Source organism: Chenopodium album, chromosome 4, assembly GCF_948465745.1.
Source record: "Chenopodium album chromosome 4, dcCheAlbu1.1, whole genome shotgun sequence".
NCBI classification, from domain to species: domain Eukaryota; kingdom Viridiplantae; phylum Streptophyta; class Magnoliopsida; order Caryophyllales; family Amaranthaceae; genus Chenopodium; species Chenopodium album.
In genome coordinates, this window is record NC_137837.1 from 74703472 (window position 1) to 74725740 (window position 22269).

Below are 22269 nucleotides of genomic sequence, written 5' to 3' on the forward strand. Positions count from 1 at the left end.
AAACAGCCTTAAAGGTATGAAGGTTATTTTGATATTTAAGATGTTTTGAATATTTTTCTTGGAGATTTTTAATGAACAATCTCACGGACTCTTTTTCACTTGGTACCTCAATCATTTTAGCTGAGGTTTCTCTCCACTTGTTAAAGAAAGATGTGAAGCCTTCATTCTCCTTCTGCTTGAGAATTTCAAGTTCTCTATGGTCAGTTTTGACTTGAACGTTGCACTTGTACCTATCAACGAAAGCGTTTGCTATGGATTCCCAGGTAGAGGTCTTTTCTTTTTCAAGAGAAAAGAACCATTGTTGGCAAACGGTCTCGAGAGATAGCGAGAACAGAGAAGGGAAAATTTTCTTATTGATGCCCTTGATACTCATTATTGTTTCAAACGCCCTTAGATGGAAGTAGGGATTGTCGATTGCCCTAAACTTTGGGATGTCGTTGGCACTGAACTTCTGCGGAAGAAGATCCTTATCCAGCGAGACCCCTTGGGATGTGAGTTCTTGAAACTTGTAGTCACTGGACAACTTTCTTAGGCTTTCTTGCATGAGGTCCATCTGCTGTTGCTTCGCGGGATCCTCGATCTTAAGTGCGAGAAGCTTTAGTGTCTCAGTTACAGTAGCCAATTGGTTCTTGAGATCGTTAACTTCTTCCTGAGTTGCCATTATAACTCTTGCTTTCCTCTTGCGGGCTATAGGTTTGTCGAAAAGTTGGACTTGTACGAAAAGGTTATCTTTGATTAATCGTCCTTCCTTTCTTGACCACGCGCTGTAGATTAAGCCAATTTGCGTTTTAAATACTTAACTCGAATCAGTTTGACTTTATGGCTTTTATTTAAATAGAAGGGAAAAAAAAGGTATGTATATTTTTAGGGAGCAATAATGTACATGTGTTTAGGGAACTTAAGTACTATTATTTATTGGAGGATTAATATCCGACTTACCCCCCCTAAAAAAAATGACGAAAAATAACGCGTGCACACAAGACTCCCTTAATCATGGACATGTGTAATAGTGTGTGTATTGAGTGTAAGTGACATGTTTGGACTCTTGTGTAAAACCATGGGACTTAGTGCCTAAACTCGAATATTGATTCAACTAAGCAGAATTAACCGAATTAAACGGGAAACTGGATAATTAGACATTAGGTGATGACTCGACAAATAATCCGAACTGTCGGCCAAGCGACAGGACTGGCGTCACAATATGGTGGTTGGCGCCAGACTTTTTAGTAAATGTCTGGCGCTACGCACCATACAGTGGCGCTACAGCCCAAATTTTGGCACCAACATTGGAACCTCGGTCTGGGACTGTTTTCGATATTATTAGTCAACTTGGGTATGCCTAAAGTCGTACTAGGTCGATTCCGATTAAAAGAAGAAAAAACTTTATTGACTCGAATTAATTAATTAATTAATTAGGCAAAGTTCTTTAAGTCATTAATTTTGATCTCAACACAAATCAACAAACGGTTAAGAGGAGCATAGGATATATATGCACAACAAGTAATGCACAATTAGTCAAGTAGGCACAATATGATGCAATGAGTTCGCAACCTAACCATGGCTCTAGTTCTCTAAAGTTCGGGATATGGTTTAGTCAAATAGGGTCCATGGTTAATTGTCCAGATGCACCGTGTAGAAGCCTAACCGTGAAGGGTTAACGCGTGTGGATAGAACACCGCAAGTTTTTAGAAAAAACTCGCTTCCATGGTTTGGTGAATTCAACATCTCAGATGTACCCTTTGTTGCCAGGAGCGTTCAATCGGGTAGATAGAGCATGAATTCCCAGAGGGTTATGTCCATATGTAGAACACATATGGGTTTCAGAAAAATGAGAACAAATTCAATAAGGAAGTAGGATCGAGCAAACAATACGAAAAACCGGTCGAAATTAGAACGCATATTTCTGGCTCGGTATTGGGGGAAATTGGCGCTAGCAAACAGAGACTGGCGCCAACTTTTAACTCCTCAGCATGGTTAAGCAACAAATTGATCAATGTCACCGAAGATCCCTCATCATTATGAGTGAGCTTGACAATGTCAAAACCATCATGGAGTGAGAACAAAATAATATCATGAGCAGAGTCATCATCGATCGGTTTCCTAAGGACATCCATTTGATTGAACATTTCAATCAATTCCCTTACATGGGCACGAGGTGAAGGTTACACCCCTTAACGATCCAAGAGATCGTCAACTCCATAAGGTCATGAACCAAATAAGGGTTCGGGGATGATGGTACAAATCCAACCTAAAAGAGATTGAACCTGCCCTAATAATAGGCCTCTACTTTATTCTGCTCGTATTCATGTGCGCTTTCTGATTAACATACAATCAATATGATTAACCCTAAACCTGTTTAATCTATGTTGGTTGAATTTAATGCACAAATAAACTATTATTGGCGATCACTTGAAATTATAATCACAATTAACCTAACAAGATTATTAATTATCTTATTAAGCGTGATTGCAAGTACAAATTCCCTTTAAACATGCAATAAAAGGTGATCAAGCAATAAATAATAAATAGCATATCAAGCAACATAATAAATAATCAATATCATTAATCATAAATGTTAGAAAGAACATAGGAAGCATCATAATAATCATATTTAATATTAAAAATACCCTAGACATGATACTAGGAATATCATAATAACAATATAAACATGATGTCTACATCATAAAATCAATTAAAATACTTACTTGGATGCCTCGTACCTCTTTCTAATAACAAAATACACACGTTAGTAACTTCAAGGAAAATAATAAACAAAGCAATTAAATTAAATAATTGAAATAGAGATTTGGGACCAAACCCTCAGAAATTAAAACCTTTCACGTCTAAGGCGAAGGTAACTTCGAATATGGCTAGGTGTATCAAGATCTTGTGAATGCGGAATTTTGTATGAAAAAGCAAGAAAGAAAGAATGCTAAAAGATTAATGTTATTGAGAATTGACGAAAGAAAGATGATGAATAAAGAGAATTAGAGAATGTTGATGACTATTGATTGTAGAAAATTGATAATCGGTGATTGGAGATAATTGGTGATTGGAGATTGTAGATGAATCAAAACGGAGTTTTTGATACGATATTTATAAAGAAAATCGGCCAAAAAAGATAATTTATCAAAACAGAGTCTGAAGATCACAGAAACAACTTGGCGCCAGGACCAGTGGCTAGCGCCAAGCGCCAATGGCTGGCGTCTAGCGCCAATCCTGGTTCCAGGCGCCAAGGCCTGGGGTTGGACGCCAAACCGGCTTTTAACACGTTTTCGAAACTATGATAATTTTACCGTACTGGAAGATAAAATAATATAATTTCAGTCGAAAATGCTATTTGATCTAATTAAAACTCTAAAGAATCCTAATTGAATTAAGAATGATAAGACCTTCTAGAATGTTCCAGAAGACCAAAAACATTCCTAATTACATTAGGAATGATAAATCATATTAGGCCCTCCCCTAGATCATTGGGCCGTACTTAAAACTCAAACCGGGCCCAGTTTAGTAAATTGGCCATAAATTCCTCAATATTCATCGGAATTGGGCTTATAATATATCGTTGGAAAGGTCTTTGCAAGCCCCATCCAACTACACCACTATTGGACCCTTATCATGGACCAACCAAACTGGATTGGCTGTTTTCTTAAAATAAAGTTTTCAAAAACAGAGAGAAGAGAAAAGAAAAGAAATAAAACTTTCCGCAACACTAGACCTTTCCACACTTTCGTTTCATTCGATCATGATCCGACGTGAAAGGTACTCATCACTGGGTTCGGTTTTGGGGAGACACAAATGGGTGTCTACAATTCTAAAATGAGCTCTCTGATTTTCTCTGCAGCTGAAACAATTTCAGCATGCCTTTCAGCTCCATACTTTTCTGTGTATTTGCTCTCAACAGGAATGTATAAACGAGATTCAAGCCCATGGCTTGTGAGAACATTTCTCAACTCCTTTTCCCATTCCCTAAAGTTTCTGAGATTCAGCCTTAAGTTAAGTTTCATTGGTAAAATTGTGTTGTCGTATAAGTTATTCATCTACAAACAAAAACAAAACGAGGCATAATTCAATAATTATGTTTAATAAACTTTTAAAGTACCATAAGCGATTATAATATTGGTAACTTTAAAACATTCATTCAATTTAAATCATCCCTATTGAATAGAATGATTCCAAGATCCTTTATTTGTGCAATAATTGACCGAACTTTGGCCCTACCATCAACTATTACATTTTCAAGGTGAGTAAACTCTTTACTGATTACAACTCTTTGTAATTCTTGATTGAATAATTACACATCACATGTTTAATTATTACCTTAGCTTCAAGGTTCTAAACTCTTTAGGTAACCTTGTTGAGTGTAACCAATCAAAAGTGTAAAATTTGTTTTACCCCCACTCCCCTAAGATATAATATGACACCCTGCTTTGGCATGAATCACCATAAATATCAAAGGTTTCATCGGGTTTTTGATTGGAAAAGCTACCTCAATATTACTGGGACCTAGATTCATTATGTTGTGATTATTTAATGAACTCTAGCGCATCATCAAACAACATAAATAAAATCTAACATGCATAATCTACTAATGCATAAGTAAAACATGACATAGTATGGCCCCTTAATCCTAAGAAAACTAATAAAGCAAAAGCTCCCACTTGAACCTTCATGGATCTTATCCATCTTGCTTCTTGGGCCTCCACTCCATGGATTCTTGGATTAACTGCAACCTGTAATTCTATTCTATTCTATCTACTACTTAAATAAAATGAAATAAATTACAAAAATACTTAACGGTACGCAGACCGTATTTAGATTACAAAAATACGAAACGATGCGCAGATCGTATTTAGAATCTATGGGCCATACTAGTCTATATAGCAATATATAACATCATATATTATAAAATGCCATATAATAAATCACTCATCATGCTTTCCTAAACTACAACATCGAATGTTCACAGTAAAGGAAACATGGCTCCTAAAAAATCTCATATTTTAATTAATTACTGTAATTAGATAATATCATATATTATTCATGACCAATTATAAAATATCATATATTTTAATTTAGGTATGAGATAGAATCAAATCTTATTTTAATTATGGAAGATAAATCATATTTATTTTCCATGATTATCCTAACTTTTAGGAGATTCTATCCTAATTACTTGTCAATCACAAATTTTAAATCAGTTAATATCCTAAAATAATTATGGGATAATCATATTATTTAATCAATTATTATCCAAATAGAATCTTTTGCTCCATAGTTATCCTATCTTAACAAAATTAACAACTTTAATGTTGTTAATTATCTTTTCAAAATCAAAACTTATCTTTTAATTTTAATTTTGAAAACTGATTTTATTCAAAATAAAATAAAATAAATTTTTTTTTTGAAAACCCGCGTCAGCCACCGTGGTGTGGCCAGCCGAAGCCGGCCACGGTGGCCGCACACCTTACGGTGTGCGCTGCCCCTACAGCGACACCCGGACAGCAGCAGCAGCACACACATCGGGGTGGTGCACTGCTGCGCTGCCCCCTTGACTGACCCCTGCCCAGCCCACCCTCCCTCCTGGACCACCACCGGTGCGGCAGTCGCCGTGGCTGCGCCACCCAGCCGCGGCTGCCGCACCTTAATACCTTTTTTTTTTTTTGATTTTTAATTTAAAACAAAACATTTTTATTAAAATTAAAATTAATGTGGTCCATCCAATTTAAAAATTAAATCATATTCAATTTTTAAATTAGGGTTCTTCATGAATTTAATCCCAATTCAATTTAACTTTTAAATTAAATAGGTTGATCATGAAAAATTCATAATTTATCATGAAATCAATTAGATTAAATTCTTTAAACATAAAATTTTCGAATTAAATCAAAATCAAAACACACATTTCATAAATTAGGGTTCTTGATTTCGAAATTTTCGAAATATTAAAGGGGGGGGGGGGGTTCGAATTTTTGAACTTGATAGGGCAATTTTCGGATCTTTTTAGGGCTAATATGAAGCAAATTAAACACCTTTAATGATTCTATATTGTTAAATCACATTTAATATAATAATTGACCCATAATTAAATTATTCTCCCTCCTAATTGAATTAAAATTGTGGATCAACAAAGGTTAATACTCAATATATGTAATTGCAAGAGGCTAACTGATACCACTGTAGGGGATGATAGGTACTACGCAGCGGAAATAATCATGAATCATATTCATATAGCACCTAACCAAGGATCTCATGCACAACACATAAAGAGTAAGAACAATACCTTTGAAGCGTGATTCCACAAGTGATCGAGCAAGAACAATAAGGAGAACAAGAACCCCACGTGTGATTCATCTACTTAGTCCACGAGCACGGATTAAATCTCCACTAATGCTAGTTAGTTGTGACTGAACGCTTCAATCAACCTTCAACGGAGATCCGAGTAACGAACACACCACACCACCACCCACGCGCCACCACACGCGCCGCCCACAAGGGAGAGCCGTACGGACAGGGAGGAGAGAGAGTGAGGGTCGAATAGAGAGAGAGAGAATTAGGGTTTTGGGATGCTTGGTTGCTTGTGTGACAATTTACTGTATGTCAATTGTTCTCTCTTGCAACCCTAGGCATGGTTTATATTTATAGATCATATCTAGAAATAAAACCATGTCAAGTCCAAAACCCATTAGACTCTTCTAATTATCCAAGCCCAAATATCAATGTGGTATGTCATGAACTCATGAGGCCCAATAATGGGCCTCTAACTTGTTTAACACAATACTCTTATGTGTGACCTTGTAGGATCCATTCTATAAGGCTTTGGGCTATTAAGCTAGCCCAAAGATCAATTGTCATATTTAGCACCAAACATTGACGACCCTATAGAATGAACTTATTATCTCCATAATAGTGATCCTTGATATATCTAGTAATTGCACTTATCGAAGACATAACTCCTTCATTATTTTGAATATGTTAGAGATTAGTTAACTTTGTTATTAAATTAGTTGAATTTTGGAATGTTTAAATGGTTAATATTAAGTTGTTTTGATGGGTATATTTGAATTAATTTGAGATTAGTAACCTTGCTTGTTACTAAAGTAGATGAATTTTGGAATGGGTAAATGGTTACTTTTAAGTTGTTTTGATGGGTAATTTTGAAAAAATTAGAGATTAGTAACCTTGTTAGTTTAGCAACTGTTAGTTCAATGAATGATGTGTTTTAGCTTATAAATAAATTAGTGAATTGACATGTTATAAGAAAGAAATAGTACATACCTTATATTTAACATAATTTTTGTATATTGTTTTTTTTTTAATAGAATTGTGAATTGAAGCACGAGTTGCTTGAGGACTACATATTGAGCTCAAGTGGGTAGTTGCTATATTGGTATGACTTATAAACTTTACTTAGCTATATTTCTTTCTATTTATCCATTTAATAAAAGTTGATTCATGAAATTGCAACTTGTGTATTGTTTAATTGCAAATAAATACAACAATATATAGAATACTTGCATCATCATATGTCTAGATACCCGTTCAAGGCTTTCTCATTAGGAGAAAGTCTTGAATAGTCCCCGGTTGGGACTGTTCTTGAATGTGTACTCTCACTTAGGTGGTGAATGTATGTTTTCTTTTCGATTTTAAGGAACATCTTGGCTTATCATTTCCTCACTATGTTCTCTGGGTACATATGTGGGTAATTAATTATCTACATCGTGTACTTGGAGAACTAGGGGGAAATGCTGCCGGATTTTCCTTAAAATTGGAAAGTTGACATACATTCACTAGTGAAAGTAGACATTCAAGGATGGGTTAGGTTGGAGTGATAAGGACCCTTTGGAAACATGCATTTTTTCACTATATGAATGGTATATTCACGTTTTGTACTTGAATTTGATTTACATAAAATATGTAGCACTTACACATTATAAATTATATGTTGCTATATATGTTTAGAGACAATTTACTAAATGGAGAAGGATCGTGGTTGGATGTATGGTAGACGCGATACATTGGAATTTTGGAATGGGGTTCAAGAGTTTTGCGAGAGGGCTTTAGCTTATCAACGCAAACTGGGTGGCAAAGGCCTTTATTGTCCTTGTGTTGATTGTAATAATGTGAATGTGGTCGATAGTGTTGAAATCATTAGAGATCATGTATTATGTCGTGGGTTTAGGCAATTATACCATGTGTGGATTTGGCACGGAGAAAGTGGAGAGTACAGTGGGGATCTTGATCGGAATGATGTGCGTGTTAGAAGCAGTGAGATTCATGTGGACGAGGAATACGAGAATGATGACTATATTGTTGATAATGATGAGGATGGAGCCGACGATGATCAGGCGGATGAGGTCGAGGATGAACAAGTGGATGAGATGTTGCATGGTGTTGAAGGTGAAGTGTTTGAGTTATTATCGGAGACTTCCAAAAAGCCTTTGTATCCCGGGTGCAAAAAATTCTCCAAACTATCGGTCATGATAACAATTTTCAACATTAAGTCGAAGCATGGGTGGACGGACATCAGTTTTACTTCTTTGTTGACCGCATTAAGTGATATGTTTCCTGATGGGAATGAAATTCCTAAGTCTTACTATTACGCAAAGAAGCTCATGTGTCCCTTTGGTTTGGAGTATAAGAAGATACATGCATGTCCTAATGACTGTATTTTGTATCGAAATGAGTATGAACAACTGCAGGAGTGTCCACGATGCAAGCGGTCGCGGTACAAGCGCATGAGTTGCAATCCTGGCACGGAGGAACCTCCTGCTAACGTGTTGTGGTATCTTCCCATTATTCCAAGGTTTAAGCGTCTGTTCTCAATACCAAAAGACGCTAAAAACTTGAGGTGGCATGCAGAGGGAAGAAAGAAAAACAGAATGTTGAAGCATCCAGCTGACTCTCCACAGTGGAAGAACATTGATTTGAAGTTTGAGGAATTTGGTAATGAAGTCAGAAATTTAAGGCTTGGGTTGTGCACGGACGGGATGAATCCATTTGGCACTCTTAGTACCCAACACAGCACATGGCCGGTACTTTTAGTGATTTATAATTTGCCTCCTTGGCTGTGCATGAAACGTAAGTATGTAATGCTTTCATTGCTAATAACTGGTCCTAAGCAACCTGGAAACGACATAGATGTTTACCTTGCGCCGCTTATTGACGACTTGAGAAAGATGTGGGACGAAGGGGTTTCCGTTTTTGATGCTTATCAGAACGAGATGTTCACATTGCGTGCAGCCCTTATGTGGACCATGGATGACTTCCCTGCATATGGAAACTTGTGTGGGTACAAGGTCAAAGGGAAAAAAGCATGCCCCATATGTATTGATGACACATCAAGCGTATACCTGGCTCATTCTCACAAAGATGTCTACCTACGGACTCGAAGGTTCCTTAGGCGTGATCACCCGTACCGTAGGCAGAAAAAGGCTTTTGATGGAACCGTGGAAGAGGATACTGCGCCTAGACCATTGACTGGTGCTGAGATTAGTGCTCGGGTGAAAGGAATACGAACGGTGTTTGGAAAATCAGAAAAAACTGTGGTCTCAGCTGCTCTGTTTAAGAAAGAATCAATCTTTTGGAAGCTTTCGTACTGGAGAGAACATGACGTTAGGCATTGTCTTGATGTGATGCATATTGAGAAGAATGTGTGTGATGCTCTTTTGGGGACGCTTATGAATATCCCAGGCAAAACAAAGGACGGAAAGGGTGCACGGTTAGATTTGAAAGAGATGGGGATTCGTCCAAAATTGTGGCCTCAAGAAAAGGTTAGAAAGGGGAAGGAGTCGAGAATAGAAGATGAAAATGTTTCGAAAAAAGGGAAGGAGAAGAGCAAGGGAAAGGGAAAGGCCAAAGATGCGTCAAAGAAGAAAGTTAAGGGTAAAGGGAAGGATGAAAAGAATTATTTACCCCCGGCTTGCTATACATTGTCTAGGGTAGAGAAACGTATGTTTTGTGCATGTATGTACGGCATTAAGGTTCCATCAGGGTACTCATCTAACATGAAAAGATTTGTAACCTTAAATGGAGAATTGAAGTTGACAAGTATGAAATCCCATGATTGTCACATTATGATGTAAGTATTCCTACCGATTGCAATCCGTGGTATTCTACCGAAACACGTGAGGGAAGCGATTACAAGCCTTTTTTCGTTTTTCAATACAATTTGTAGCAAAGTTCTTGATCCTTGTACACTAGATGCTTTGCAAGCAGATGTGGTTGTGACTTTGTGCAAATTTGAGATGTATTTTCCACCCTCATTTTTTGACATAATGGTTCATCTGGTTCTTCATTTGGTGTGTGAGATTAAGTTGTGCGGTCCAGTGTTCATGAGGTGGTGCTACCCTTTTAAAAGATACATGGGTACATTACAAGATAAAGTACGGAACCGGGCTCACCCTGAAGGAAGTATGATGCAAGGGACAGTGGGTGAGGAGATAGGTAACTTTGTGGCGGACTACATAGCCCTTGATCAACCTATTGGTCTTCCTACTTATCGACATGAAGGTAGACTTGATGGTCATGGCACAATTGGGTCGAAACGAATGTCATCAGACCGAGATCAGTTCTTACAAGCACACCTTTATGTGTTGCACCATGTTTCAGATGTGCACCCACATTTAGACGAGCACATGGCTAGTTTGCGTGCCGATTTTCCATCCAAAGGTGAAAGGGCATTTGCATAATAAGAGGTTTGTTGATTGGTTTCGTGATTGAGTAATGAGTGGATTGAATGATACTAATGTGACCGATACAGTACGGTGGCTTGCGTACGGTCCTAGGGATGATGTCCGTTCATTTGAGGGATATGACATCAATGGGTACACTTTTTGGACCGAGCGCCATGATTTGAAATCTTCCTCCACCCAAAACAGTGGTGTAACTCTTGTGGCATCGTCAAGGGAGTTTGCAAGTTCTAAGGATAAATCACCTGTCGATGCAGAGTTGTCATACTATGGTCGAATTCAAGAAATATGGGAGCTTGATTATTGTGACTTCACGGTTGCTCTTTTCAAGTGTAAGTGGGTTGATAATATCAGGCGTAACGTCAAACATGAGGACTTTACTCTTGTAGATCTTGGCCACTTGAATGATAGTGCGGAACCATTTATCCTTGCATCTCAAGCTAAGCAAGTGTTCTACGTAACTGACCCAATGGATTCAAAATGGTCTATAGTGCTAGCTGGCAAAAGAAGAATCCTAGGCATTGGAGATGTTGAGGAAGAGGAAGAATATGATGCGTTTGATGATTTAGCACATTTCACTGTTCCTAGACCTATTGTACTAAATGACATAGACAACGAAGCAGGTTATATGCGATCAGACCACAACGAAGGAATTTCAAAATGAGGTAGTTTGATTAAAAGTTAGTAATGGTTTCATTGCAAATATAGTTTAGTTATCATGTATATAGGAGCATAAGTAGGCGAAAATGATATATTTGTAGTTTGAAATTGCCTAAGTGTACTCATTATCATGCATATACAAGGTTATAGGACCATAAGTAGGTGAAATTGGCTTAAATAGCTTCTACTTAACCCAATTCTTTTATTTTGTGTATGAACTAACATTTATTCATTTTAACAACCTATATTCAATATATTTAACATGTTTGTAGTTTGAAATTGCCTAAGTGTACTCATTATCATGCATATACAAGGTTATAGGACCATAAGTAGGTGAAAATGGCTTTAATAGCTTCTACTTAACCTAAGTCCTTTGTTTTGTGTATGAACTAACATTTATTCATTCTAACAACCTATTTTCCATATGTATAAGTGATATGTAGATTGAAATTTCCATTTTGTACTCATTATCATGCATATACAAGGTTATAGGACCATAATAAGTAGGTGAAAATGGCTTAAATAGCTTCTACTTAACCATAATAACTATCATGTATATACTTTACTATACACTAATATTGTTTTATGATTGCTTTGACAGGTGCTTATATCTCATGGCGGACGATCATGATCCTCATTTGGGAGAGGACATTGACGATGATGAGTATGAGGACAAGTACGAGGATGAGGACGAGGACGATAGTGATGTGCCTTATGATGTGAATAAGGAGGATGACTTGGGTGAGCCAGAGGATCAGGCTCAAGATGAGTTCGAGCGTAGGCTTGACGATTTTGAAATTTCAGCTGAACGCGCACCGCCTATTGTAAATACAGCACGTGAGATTGTTGGTGAGAACCCCACTCCTGAAAGTCAAGGCCAAGGACAAGATGAAAACAACACAGGTGGTGGAGGGGGGAGGGGAAGGCACCGGCTCAAAGAAAAAGAAGGGGTCCGACGAGAAGCTTTAAGAAACCGGACGGTCCCATGGTCTTGGAGTATGACAACAAAGGCCAACCCGGGCCCAAATGGCGTTGATAATATGCTAATCAAGTTGGCATATGTTCGTGAAAAATCCCCATTACACACCTGTAATGCGGCAAGTACCTCCGGGTTTGATTCAAACATTTTGGGATGATACAAGGGTAAGTGTGTTTTTGGCACATTTACACAATTTAAGATACCTTAACCTTATGGTTGTTAATAATCGGTTTTAATTTGTGCTTGCATAGGCTGTTTTCTATTCCTAATGATCCCGAGAAGAGAAGGGTGTTTGAATCTTTATTAGCGGAAAGATTTAGAGGCTTTAAGACCAAGTTGACTAATCGGTGGATCTACAAGAAGAAGAAGAAAACAAAGAAGAAGAATGCTGAAGAAGATGACCGTCTCCCGTGGAAAATATGGCCGACCGTGTCAAAAGATGATTGGGAAGAGTTCGTTATAATGAAGACTCAAAAGAAAGCCATTGTAAGTTTGTGTTAATCTGATCTCAATTGAATAATAGCTTGACACTTTTTGTAGCAATGAGACTAACATTTTTTGTTTTGTAGGAACTTCGAGAGCAAAATAAAGCGAATGCAGAAAAGAAGGAATACGTCCATCGTATGGGTCCTAAGATTTTGGTGAAAAGAGACCTGAGTGGGTCGATTCGGGTTTATACCCTAAAGCGCTTCTAGTGGCATCGAAGGATCCCTCTAGTTCCACGATCACTACATTGGTGAGTCGTGCTGGTGATTTCTTTTGTTCTCTCCATACGTTTGATAAGGAAACGGAAAATGGGTCATCAAGGGTCCAGAAGCCAAAAAACCGGCGGATAAACTTGTAAGTTACCTATGAATTGTTGAAATTAAGTCACTTTTGCATCTAAATCACTGTACAAACCATTAACTGTTTTAATGACCTCATTTTTTCCTTATGCTATAGCTTGAGCACACTTAAGAGATGGTGGAGGGAAAATTTGAACCAAGTGTGGAGAATGACCCTTTCACTATGGCTTTGGGAAGGCCATACTATCCAGGACGAGTAGTAGGTTCGGGAGGGTCATTGCTTGGATGGAATAAGGTGATGGGTCACGAATACACAAAATCGGGTAGATCTCGAGCCAGTGTTAACTCACCGGGGGAGTTGGATGCCAAGGTGGCATCAATTAAGGAACAAGTACGCAACGAGTTAGTTGGTGAATTGAATGCTTGGGCGAAGCTGATGAACTTACCGACTTTGCCGTTCCTCACGAGTACCCCGGTCGACTCATGTTCTGAACCAAAAGGACAAGGAGAAGGTGATAGACATGGAGGAGATGAGATACGTGGTGAAGATGTGCCACCTGAGGTAAAATCAATTGGGTTATTAAAAGTTTTAAAATATTGAGTTAATTGAGATTTGAGGTGCAATGATTGATGTACTGTTGTAGGTTCCTACTCCTACACATGCGGACTCAAGGGAGCTTGAAAATCCAACACCGCATGAATTTCCAGAGTTACAGGTGATTTGTAACCCTCTACCTTAATGAATTTTGTTATATTATCTATGATGTTGTAAAAGTCCTATTTAACTATCTTCTTTTTATATATATACTTATGTAGGAAGACACCCGGTGTGCACTTCTAGCCCCGGGGCATTCAAATAGTACGGCGTTGAGTTGGGTGGCGTATGGTAGTGCCCAACCGACGACGGGTGCTACGGCGGGGCCACATCATTACTCGGTTGGGAACAATTTAGTGGTTGCGGGGTTCGAAGACATCCCACTACCCGTACCGATAGAGGAGGTTGAGATAACAACGCTTTGGCAAGCTGTAGGTAGCTTCGTTGATTGGCCACGTGCATGGGTTAAGTTGATTAATAAGGAGGTAGATTATTTAGTTCTCAAATTTTGTAAGTGTTATACCATTAGGCACTCTTAAAATAAAACATCCAAGTATTTTTTTTTTTTTACAATATGCAAGGTCTGCCAAGTTGATTTAAAATTGCTCAAAAATTTTTTTTTTAAAAATATGCAAGTTCCGCCGCCCCGGGACACCCGAGGGAGCCGCCCCCGCTGCCGGAACAGCGAAGGCAGCCCGCGCCGAGGCCACAGCAGCCCCGACAAGTGGCTGCCAAGGCTGTAGCAGCCTCGGCAGCACCTGCCTGTGCTGCTACAGCCATGGCAGCCACCTGTCGAGGCAGCAGCAGCCAGGCAGGCTGCTACCGAGGCTGCAGCAGACTGGCAGCCACCTGCCGTGGCTGCTACAGCCTTGGCAGCCACCTGTCGAGGCTGCTGTGGCCTCGGCGCGGGCTGCCTTTGCTGTTCCGGCAGCGGGGGCGGCGCCCTCGGGTGTCCCGGGGCGGCGGAAGTTGCATATTTTTTAAAAAATAAATTTTCTAAGCAATTTTAAATATATAAAGCCATTTGAGCCGAAATGGCTACTCACTTGCCTATTTTCTTCATTTCTCAACTAATAAACTTATACATTCTCAAACCATATCATAATTACATATTTATAAGTGATTGTGAGTTGAAATTGCATAAAAGAAGCAAAGTTCTAATTTTTTTTGGCGCATTTTATCAAAATAAAGCCACTTCGAGCCGAAATGGCTACTCACTTGCCTATTTTCTTCATTTCTCAACTTATAAACTCCTTGCATCTCAAAACAACTCATAATCACATATTTATAAGTGTTTGTCATTTGAAATTACATAAAAATCGCCAAGTTGTAAGGTTTTAGGTCCAAATCATCAAAATAAAGCCATTTTGAGCCGAAATGGCTACTCACTTGCCTATTTTCTTCATTTCTCAACTAATAAACTTATACATTCTCAAACCATATCATAATTACATATGTATAAGTGATTGTGAGTTGAAATTGCATAAATAAAGCAAAGTTCTAATTTTTTTGGCGCATTTCATCAAAATAAAGCCACTTCGAGCCGAAATGGCTATTCACTTGCCTATTTTCTTCATTTCTCAACTTATAAACTCCTTGCATCTCAAAACAACTCATAATCACATATTTATAAGTGTTTGTCATTTGAAATTACATTAAAATCGCCAAGTTCTAAGGTTTTGGGTCCAATTCATCAAAAATCAAGGTCATTTGAGCCGAAATGGCTACTCACTTCCTTATTTTCTTCATTTCTCAACTAATAAACTTATACATTCTCAAACCATATCATAATTACATATGCATAAGTGATTGTGAGTTGAAATTGCATAAAAGAAGCAAAGTTCTAATTTTTTTGGGCCCATTTCATCAAAATAAAGCCATTTTCTTCATTTCTCAACTTATAAACTTATTCTTTCTCAAACTATTTCAGATTTTGAATGGAAGCAAAACTTCAAAGAGAAAGAGGGTGGAGAAGCTTAAAAGAATTGATCAACCTAAGAAGAAGCTAAGTGAACAACGGTCCAAGAGTGAACAAGCGTCGAAGTTGCACTCTTCGAAAGGTTCACCCATGCCACCTACTCCACTTGTTGAAGACATTGTTCTTCAATCACTCTCTGCTGACATGACCTTTCTTCACAACCGTGCTTGTCATTTGGTCGATCCCATGGAAGTTGCACTTCCTAAGGCAATGTTCCACTATGATGAAGATGCAGTTGCATGGATCAGCAAAGAAGATGTGAAGGAATTTCTACGTGGTGCAAAGCTTAACATTTCCCTCATTAAAACATTCATGAGGTACTTCAATGCCCACATAATCTATAATTTTTTCAAGTTATTCAAATTGATGGTGATTATCCTACATCTGATAAATTATTCAATGTTCATGCACGCAGAGCACTACAGGAGCACTTAACTGACACTGATTCTCCTTGTAAAGTTGGGTGGTTATGCCCCGAGCAGTTATCCACTACTAGAATCATAGGCAACCCCCATCACGTGTTGTACTATGTTGAACAGAGTATCAGGGAATCAGCGCGTGCGGGAGACAAGTTCATATTCGCCCCATGTTATAGAGAGTAAGTCTAACCATGTCAAATTCAATCGATTTGGCCTCATTATATGTTGACTCCTAAATATTAATTTGCTTGTCTATTGTGAACTTATGTAGGGAGCATTGGAGCCTCATGGTGATTTGTAATTCCGCTAACACAATTTATCACCTTGATTCAGCTCGATCATCGGAGAAGTGGCTCGTGAAGTCTATATTGCAAAAGTAAATATATATAGCAACCTAGTGATGATTATTGCTAATAATAACTAATTTAGTAATCATACGACTAATCAAATTTGAATGTACTTTTTTTTACTACAGTGTTATGAAGAAGCTACATTGTCGTGCTCCAAAGGGTCCAACATGGAAGTCACCGTTGGTAATTTACATGATATTGTGATTATATTCAAAATCTATGTTAGTAAATATTTGCTCATTTCCTTTGCATGTTTCACTGATGTGATTTGTTTGTCATATGCTAGTGCGCACAACAAGATAATGGACTTGATTGTGCTTTGTATGTGATGAGATTCATGCTTGACATTGTGACTCATTGTACGGACACTCAACAGCTTGATGAGGTAAGTCCTAAAACTTATTAAAATGTCATATTGATGTGATTTCTAGCCTTAGACACCTAATATTACCCAACAATGGCAGTTATGAGAAACAAAAAGGCTATTTCACAAGAAAGGTAGAAAATGGGCTTAATAGAAGTCATATGGGCCATATTAGGGCCATTTTGTGTTAATATGCTCTTTTGATGTGATTTCTTTCCTTATACACCTATAACTAGATAATATTGACATGTTATGAGATAAATAAAGTTCATTTAATAAGAAATGTAGGAAATGGGCAAAGTAAAGTCATATAGGCCATATTCGGGCCATTTTGAGTAAAAAGCATCATAAACCTTAATAAAATGCTCTCCTATACAATTTTAGGGCTTACACACATACAACTACCCAACATGACATGTTATGAGAAAGAAATCGTTCATTTGATAAGTAATGTAGAAAATGGGCTACATAGAAGTCATATAGGCCCTATTTGGGCCATGTTGAGTAAAATGCGTTGTTAAACTTATTGAAATGCTATATTGATGTGATTTCTAGCCTTAGACACCTAATATTACCCAACAATGACATGTTATGAGAAACAAAAAGGCTATTTCACAAGAAAGGTAGAAAATGGGCTTAATAGAAGTCATATGGGCCATATTAGGGCCATTTTGTGTTAATATGCTCTTTTGATGTGATTTCTTTCCTTATACACCTATAACTAGATAATATTGACATGTTATGAGATAAATAAAGTTCATTTAATAAGAAATGTAGGAAATGGGCAAAGTAAAGTCATATAGGCCATATTCGGGCCATTTTGAGTAAAAAGCGTCATAAACCTTAATAAAATGCTCTCCTATACAATTTTAGGGCTTACACACATACAACTACCCAACATTGACATGTTATGAGAAAGAAATAGTTCATTTGATAAGTAATTTTGGAAATGGGCTACATAGAAGTCATATAGGTAATATTTGATAAAATACATATTGTTTTGCCTAATTAATTAATTTTAATATAATGTTTTTGTATTTCAAGTTTTGCAAGGTCCAAAAGGATGGTCCATTGACAATCAAGGAGCTTAATGAATTTCATGACATGTTGGCGTCTTTTATCACCTTCAACATGTAAATGGCATTGTAATTGTAAATTATTTATGTTAACTTTTGAACTATATAACTTATTATTCATTATATATGTACTTACTATTATTTATATATTTAAGCAACTTTTTTTTTTTTTGTATTGCGTTTGAGAATATTTATATCTATATATTTAATTGAATTCTTGTTTTTAATATTATTTTTGTATCTTATTGTAATAATTAATAATATTATTATTATTAGTTATTATAATAATAATATTATTAATTATTATATTTAATATAATTGCTGGAATTACAGGTTATTATTATTGCTGGAAACAGGTTTTTTTTTAAAATATTATTGCACGAAAATTGGAAAAAAAAAATTGGTGAATAGGCACCGGTTAGGCAGCAACCGGTGCCTAAAATAGCTACCACCAAAAAAAAAATTGGCGGGAGAGCAGTTTAAGGCACCGGTTAACCGGTGCCTAAGTGGGCATATAGCACCGGTTAACCGGTGCCTATTTCACCCTATGGCACCGGTTTTGAACCGGTGCCAAAAATTGGGGTTTTGGCACCCCCCACATAGGCAGCGGTTCAAACCGGTGCCTTAGACCGGGTTTGAACCGCTGCCAAATCCCTTTTTCACCTAGTGACTACTTGAGTTCAAAGTAAGATATAATCCAACATATTAATTGACAACATATAGGAGTAGCTTTTACGTGGGTTATAGATTGATTAAGTTTCTTATTTCCTTTAAACGTGGTACACATAATACTCACACTTGCACTTAGTAATTTATCCTCAAATATAAGTCTATACATTTCTTCTTGAACGAAAATGGATAAATTAAAAGATGAATTTTGTCTCTGTTGAGCAAGCTCTACGAAGACACCAACGCCGGGCCTTAGCTTAGCAATACAAGTCCTAACACAAACAATGTATATCAAATGGCACATAACAACCACATTGAACCTAACACGGATATCAATTTGTAAGAATAAATAGAGGAGAGACAAGATATATATAAAGAAGCTCGATTAGGCCTCTAAACAGTTTCAAGTTAGAGCTACGTACAGAAACTCAGCCACTTAGAGATCATCCTCATCTTATTAACTTGTGCTTAAAACATAGTCTAAAGCTCTAAATGTTTTTATTATCAGTTTTAAAATCTTTCATGAAATCTACCATCAAAACCATTATAAAAAAGACAGCAGTTTGCAAATTTGAAATTATAAACACCATTGCTACCTATATATAATTGAAGAAATAAAGACAATGAACCAACAACGAAGTTGAGAGCTAAATGCATAATTTAGCACAAAATCAGTAAACAATGTATCAAATGTAATTAACATTGCACAATCTCCCAAAGGTATCAAGAGAAATACTTACATGTTTACATGGAAAATCAAGCTTCTTGAGCTTAAGAGTGCGAACGACAAGCAACTTTTGAAGGTCCCCAAACTCAGACTCAAGCTTCCCCACATGAGCCTCTACTCCTTTCCCTTTCCCATTCAAAAACTCCGGTACTTTGACCTTCCCTGTCATATCAAACAACACATCAAGCCCTCAAATAAAAAGTTAAAACCAAACTAATAAAGGAATATCTCTAATGGGTTCTGCACAAAATCCAATTGCATTTCCAGAAAGAATGAAGTAAGTCCACAAATTATAATTTGAAAGAGAAAATTTAATCTTACAACAAAGACAAAGGAGAATGATTTTTCATTCTTCTTTGAACTTGGCAAATTAAATACAATAACCAAGTCTAATTAAAAATTTGTGCCCTTTCAGACTTCTAACACCAAAAATAAAGAACAAACAACTTCAAAAGGTTGTAAATTCATGACAAATTCCGACAATATCAATATCACTCAAGAACAATTGTATCTTAAGGCAACTATTATCTAATGATTCTCATCATTGAGCATCAAAAACTATTCTCATCATTGAGCATCAGACCCTGTGCCACAATAAAGACACGGTTTGTGCCATGAACATTAATTGAAGTAGATTTATATTGTTTCTAAAATCAATGAGATTTGTAACATTAATCTGAAACTTGTTTTATATACCAAATTGAATCAAACCATCCCAAAATTATGAACTAATTGAATTGAATCAAAAAATAAAACCATTTTTAAAACAAACTGAATTGAATTGACAAAACCCCTTAAAATCTAAACAATCTAAAATAAATCAGAAACCCCCAATTTTTTATTTTTTATTTTTAAAATAAAATCCCTTTTGGGTTTTATGAGATAATGATCAATTATACAAATGCAAGCATAATTGAACTAACAAATACTATCATATAAGATCATACTACTAGAATAATAAATTTAAGAGAAAAGAAAAAAAAAATTATGAGTCGTTGTATCAGATCATTTCACATAGATACCCAGATGAATGTCAAAGCTCAACTAAAGTAGAAATTCAACACCGATGAACATTATAAACAAAATAAGAAGAAAACTCAAAAATTAAAATTTGATGACAAAAAAGAATGCCTGAATTAAGAAGTTGCCATTTAGAAGTTTTGTTTATTAAAATTAAAGCCTAATTTTTCAGAAATGAGCAATTTTTCCACCTTCCTATTCAACCACAACAAATTGAAAGGGAGGGAAAATACATTACAAGTTTATGAGTTTCATTTATATTTTAAGTGGTTGCAGTCCTGAGATGGCAACAGTCTGATGCCGGAAACTTCGCCACCACCATTACTTCTGCCGCCGATCATCGCATTTTCTCTCCTCTTTTTCTTGTTCGACAAAAAAGAAAGACTGAATCAAAAACACGCACCAATATAATATCATAGCGTTGGACTAACAACAAAGCTTATAATTAAACTGTTATGGAAGAACTTGAAAATAATTTAACGAACCCAGAAATCAAAATTTTAAAAATGAATACAAACCAGTAGAGTAGTGAGGAACTTGAAAAGCATGCAACAACAAGGTATCAGGTTCAGCAAGGTCGGCAAAGCCAGAGCCGCCATTCATGTGACCACCGCTAGAAACGCCTTCACATTCGGTGGCTTCTTTCTTAACCACGCCATACTAGTATGGATCTTCTATCTCCGAGGCCTCATCTTCTCTTAATTTCTTCAAAATTTGGGATTTTCCCCCTGAAATTAGGGCTTTTTGAATTCTAGAACATTATAATTGAAAGAAAAAAATTCAACTTTGAGTTAGAGGATGACAAAGCTAAAAATTGAAATTTGATTATTTTACATGGCTACAAATTTAAAATTAAGCTCAAAAATCCTAAACCCCCAAAACCCGTAGAAAACAATAAAAAAAAATGAACTTTGGGTATTTCTCTAATTAACCCAAATTATACTCAAACATTAGTCCTAAAAAATCACCAAAAATCTACATATATACTCAATAAAAATCCAGAAAAAATTGAAAGAGGAGTGAGGAAATGGTACCTCAGCAGCGAGATACTCACCTTCAAACTAACAGGTAACAAAAAACATAAATCTTTGACCGATCATTTCACCTTCAAACTAAGATAGAGAAAGCGTGCAAGTTTCCGACATCGAAAACCTGCGAATTGCCTTGATCAGTGGTCACAGCTAAATTGGATAGCCATCACTTGAAAAAATTCAACTGCATTTGATGGAGGTGAGAAAGCTCAGAAGTTGCTCATTGTTGATGGTTTTAGAGAAAGTGAAGATGGAAGAAGAGAGAGAAAAGGGGCGTATGGAAGAGACACTACAGAGATAGAGGAAAGTAAAAAGTAAAATATTGCAGAAGAAAGAAAAGCCAATGGTCAAGATTCCTAACTGTTAAGTAAAAAGTAAAATATTGCAGAAGAAAGTAACAATGCATGCTTACTGCTAAGTGATACAATCGAGGTGTAAGAACTTTGCCACACCCTTGCCATGTCAGCAAGCTCACACAAGCAATTGACACATGTTGCTACTGTTCATAAGGGAACAAGGTGAAACATTTTAAGGGTTGTAGATGCAGTACGGAGTAGCATCTTAGTACAAGAAACCATGCAGTAATCACCGTCTGCTTAAATATAAATGGTACGGAGTAAATCCTAATTTAATAAAAATATTAACTTAGGAAATTGATTAAACATGTCATTTAACTATTTAACCCCACATATAAGCGTGTACATCATTCATTTGCTAATTAATAAATCAACGTAATTTGTTTGTGATGGATTTCAATCATTAACTTTAACTTTTGGTTGAGTTAGTCATTTAACATGGTGTCAAGAGTAAGCATGAAATAAAGGTCACGAGTTCAAATGTTATCCATCCCCTAGTTTCAAGTAGATTATGTTGCGTTGAGTGTAAATGGACTTATGTGCCTCCACATTTCAAGTTCAAAGGACTC

General features: G+C 36.7%; 1 long non-coding RNA gene across 6 annotated transcripts in view; it reads right to left on the bottom strand.

The window, feature by feature from the left end:
• The window catches only part of LOC145629333 (uncharacterized), a 44816-nt gene extending 23086 nt beyond the window's left edge, over positions 1-21730 (bottom strand). The window contains exons 1-3 of one of the 6 annotated variants that reach the window (XR_014111648.1): positions 21368-21729; positions 20832-21064; positions 19307-20675 (exon numbers count right to left, since the gene is read on the bottom strand). This is a non-coding gene — a long non-coding RNA (uncharacterized LOC145629333). Of the gene's footprint in view, positions 1-18585; positions 18839-19306; positions 21065-21347 lie in introns of those variants that run through there. The other 5 variants (XR_014111647.1, XR_014111649.1, XR_014111645.1 and 2 more) reach the window with 5 other exon arrangements.
• Positions 21731-22269: the final 539 nt, after the last annotated feature.